The following is a 4,740-nucleotide window of genomic DNA, read 5'->3' as shown; positions in this document are numbered from 1 at the left end:
GTGATCTAGTGAAGAGATTCACTAGATCTTATAATGGGAATAAATGTACTTACTTTATTCCAGATTGGTGGAACATTGAGATGGTCTCCACATTGTACTTCCTCTCCTTTACTCAGGCTAATGTCATTTATAGTAATGTCATTACTGTAAAACATAGAAGGGGCAAGTAAATAGGATCAGTTTGTCTTTTATTTTAATTTATGTTGTATTATGAACAATCACTGATGTCTGTTCAGGTTCAGTCTTGCCCACACGTTTTTTTAATTTGTGTTACATTGATGTGGTTAGTGGGTTCAGTGTTACCACAAAGATATGGTCATGAGAGTAAGAATGGGGATACTCACATCAAAGAGGAAATGCAGTCTCTCTGCTGTATCAGAGGGTGGCCCACTTTCACATATGTCTATATCGAGTTGTGTTTGTGATCTTTTGTCCAATGCGGGCAAGGATCTCTGAAAATGAGAATGATCAAAATAAGATTGCTTCAATTATGTGGGTTAGGGTTAAACCTACTGCAGATACTCACGTCAAAGAGGCAGTGCAGTCTCTCTGCTGTATCAGCTGGATGTGGCCTACTTCCACCTCAATCTGTGTATCTTGCATTGTGTTTGAGTATTTCTGTAATGGGAATGAGCACAATAACATTACTCGAGTTATGTTGCAGCACAATTTCCATGGGATGTTCAGTACTTATTGAAATATTTAAAATAAAGGACAATGAACAATGCACTTTGATATGGTTTACCAGCTCAAGGGTTAATTTCTCAGCAAGTTTTGGAATGGTGGTGTCCTGTAAGGGATTGAGTGACATGGTTAGTGTTGCTAGACGGACCCGAATGTATGTAACACCTTACTCTGCTTCCGCCCAACCTGAAGTTAACAGTAAACTACAACAGCTCTCTCTGTCTCTTATTATATGTGAACTATAATAGCCTAAGGCTTACACAACAGGTGGCTTGAACATTCTCACTGTGTGCCATTTGATGAGAATACATGGAGAAGAAGAAACACACTTAACGTGATAGGCTTTTAAATCCCTTATTCAGACACTTGTGAACTGCAACATCAGAATGTAGCAAACACGCTGACCATATTTACAACCATTATGGATCACCAATAATATATTAATTTGGATGATTGAATGAATTAAGGACGGGTTAGTAGCTTTGGGTTGTCTCAGGTTTACAGAACTGGTGCTGTTTTTAATAGGTTATCCAATCCAACTTTGTCATTGTGAGAAGTGCAGGTTCTATTGGGCCACGTACTGTGACAGAGGAAGAGGCAGAAGGTAGAACTTACTTCATAATAGGATTCCAGGTGAAACCCCAGGATGTCCTCCGACTTGAGCCATGTTTGGCTAGCTATCCGGGTGGAGTTATTGGGTTGGCAAGGATTCTGCAATGGGTTGTTTTTGCTGCTGATGCTCAATTTTTGCCTGGAGAGCAAAGCAAATGTCAATAAAATAGTAAACTAATAAACTGCAGTCAGTATATTACCCATTGACTAGAGGTCTGTAATTAACATATAAACTCACCTAAACATGAAACATGTGTGAGTGAGGCTAGCAAGAAAAGGGCCACCTATGGTTTGAAATAATTGTTAGTCATCATTTTTCAACCACTGCTGAGATCATGAATTTCACAATGCCACATCAGACTTTCCGGTCCTTCATTGCCATCCCCAGTTCCTGCTTACCATGCATGCGTCCCTAGTTATGCCCCGGTCTCTAGTCCGATTTGAGGCAGAACTCCAGAAAGAGATTTTTCAGAGACGTTTCTGTAGTCAGAAGGAGAAATCCACACCAAAACACATCAGCCTATAATCTTGTTCCAACATACACGTTTGCTCTGAATCGTTTCATAAATGACCTCCGTTCTTAATTTTTCCTATCCCACCCAGTGTCTCCCCACATTAAAATGTAGCTAAAATGGTAGAAAGCTTCATCACAGTAGGTATTTTAATAGCTCCAAATATTTGTTTCCACTCCCAAATCTGTTAATATTGTCCTTGTACTTACACATGCACTGTTGGCCCCTAGGCCGACCCTTGGTAGAACAGCTTCTACTGTACCTACGGGTCGAAATCATTGTTAGTATTTGTAGTCAGTCAGAGTCAGTCAGAGTATTTTTTTTCCCTGTGATGCATTGTTTTTATTAGTTCAAGGATCATTTTACGGTTCATTTTGCCATTTTGCATGTTTTCACATATACCATACGATACCATACCATACCATACTTATTTATATAGCACATTTAAAGTATTTGCAAATGTAACAGTCATGTATATTAACATTTTTCTTGCGCAACATGCTAAACCCATCTTTTGTTTTACATGTTTCGTTTGCTGTTTTGATCACTTTTAGGACTTACGAGGTTTTGGAGTGATGTGTAGTCCTTGGCATGTAGTCTATGGTGCCTGTTCCCTGTTCTTGTTTTGCTAAACAAGGCTAAAGTGTAGTGTATTAAAATGGAGTGCCATATTAAAAATATTAAAACATGTATTTATAGTGTTAGTTTAAAAAGTAAACTCAATATATAATTTAAAAACATATATTCAGTTATTGTTGTACAATCAATAAGACAAGTTAAAACTAAGCATTTATTTATATTTTCAGTTTGTTGTGTAAACAGTTTGAAATAGCTACTCAGTCTGTCTCATAGGAGGGCTATGGGCAGTTCAGAAACCGTCTTCCAGTGACATCATCATTAGGCAGATTTTTTTTTAAACAAGATTTTTTATAAAAATGTTTAGATTTTCATTATCGTGAGAACGATGGCTTCCATTTTCGTATTGCAACTTTTCAGGACTAGAAAGCCTGCAGTTTATATTAGCTTGTATTCCCCATCGATGATGTTTAGATTTTCATTATCGTGAGAATGATGGCTTCCATTTTTGTATTGCAACTTTTCAGGACTAGAAAGCTTGCAGTATATATTAGCTTGTATTCCCCATCGATGATGTCACTGGAAGACAGATTCTGAACTGCCCACAGCCCTCCTATGAGACATGACCGAGTTTCAAGATTTGAAAAGTGGTCCTTTAATAATAACTTTGTTTAGTAGTTAAATTATCGAAATACTAATGGCTTCGTGAACACTGTAGTAGGCTGGTATTATTTGAACAGATTCATTCTCAATATCTTTAACATATACATGGTCAATCAAAGTACCATTTTCTGTTGTTGAACTTTTTACACATTGTCTGTATCCATGTTGATTCATCAAATTGACAATGGTAGAAGATTTAAATATATCTTCATTGAAATCTCCCATTATTGCTTTCCCTCCAGAGTATGAATTCAATTCTTGAACAAGTTTCACCAAATTTGTACGAAAGAAGTCTATTTTATATGAATTTGGTCTATACAAAATAGCAGCTGTCAGGTTAACCCGTGGAACATTAAACATCAAACACTCCAAGTTTGAGCTTTGTGGAATGATTATATGAATTGTGTCATTAATGCAATGATATATTCCCACTCCACCTCTTATCTGACGTTTTAAATCCGTAAACATTGGATCACTGTCATCGTAGCAATTTGATCTCGGATTGTGTTGAAAGGTAAAACCTGGTAAATCAAGATTATTGTCTGTGTCATCAGAAGTTAACCATGTTTCTGTCAAACAAATGCAATTGGCTTTTTTTAGCATATGATGTGCTTGAACATCTGGAAAATGTGCTTTTAGTCCCTGAACATTGTGCAGAACCATTGTGAACGCGTTTGTAGGGTTTTCTTTGGGAAGAATGAAGTCCAGCATGTTTTTAATTGCCGTGTCAATTTTGTCATTGCAATATATGGCTGAATCCTTGAAATCTTCAATAATGAGGCCACTGAGAGTTCTTACACGACTTAAGGCAACATATGCTTGTCCCGGTGCAAATATATTTTTCAATGACACCACAGCATTATCAACTGTCAAACCTTGTACTTTATGGACTGTGCATGCCCACGCTAATCTCAGAGGAAATTGCCGTCTTACGCCACCACAATTTGTCACTTGGTCTTCTTGTGGTTTAATTATCGTTACATTTTGTCGAGTCTTTGATCTTTGAATTTTTCCGACTTTTGCATCATCAAATGCAAGATGAATGTCAGAAGGAAATGAAGTATCAGGTGAGAGTGTGATATGGACGACTGTTCCGAAAGCTCCATTTACAAGACCGTCTGAAACATCAATATTCTTCTTGAGCATAACTCTAGCACCTATACCAATATTTACAACTTGTGACAAACAAGAATTAAATATTTTTTTATGGTGACCGTTTTTCTTTTCCATCCTTCCAGTTTTTGGGTTTCTTTCAAAATCCTCAGCCTCTATAGCGATTGTATCTGGACAATTTTCAACCAACATTTCAACGTTGAATGTGTCAACTTCGTTATTGGTAGCAAATATGTGGATTGCATTAGATTGCTCGCCAGTTTCACATTGTTTTATCAAAAGTAGATCTCTGTCATTTAATGGTTCTTTCTTTTGATGTATTCTGAAGCGATTTAGTGTTTCAGCAAATATTGGATCTTTTTGTCTCTCAATCTTAGTTAGCTTTGCTATTGTAAAAGTATTCCACAAATTAACTCCTGTTCCTTCTGCATATAAAGCCATGCCTTTCACAGGAGCCAACTGATAAAAATCCCCAATTGCAATTATGTTCACTTTTCCAAAGAGGGAATAGTCACCAGTCTGTTTGATTTGTCTTAATCTCCCATGTATGTAGGCCAGAAGACGATGGTCCACCATAGAT

At 37.1% G+C, this 4,740-nt stretch overlaps 1 long non-coding RNA gene across 1 annotated transcript; it reads right to left on the bottom strand.

Moving 5' to 3' along the window:
* Window positions 1-351: 351 nt before the first annotated feature.
* Window positions 352-1,420, bottom strand: LOC308335650. Its single transcript, XR_013966067.1, has 3 exons — window positions 1,300-1,420; window positions 527-618; window positions 352-452 (listed from the first exon to the last, which is right to left on the bottom strand). It is a non-coding gene; the product is annotated as an uncharacterized lncRNA (long non-coding RNA).
* Between the last annotated feature and the right edge of the window lie 3,320 nt (window positions 1,421-4,740).

This window comes from Protomyctophum bolini (assembly GCF_963924005.1).
Source record: "Protomyctophum bolini genome assembly, chromosome: 20".
Taxonomy (NCBI): Eukaryota; Metazoa; Chordata; class Actinopteri; order Myctophiformes; family Myctophidae; genus Protomyctophum; species Protomyctophum bolini.
This window is presented reverse-complemented; position numbering and strand designations above follow the sequence as displayed.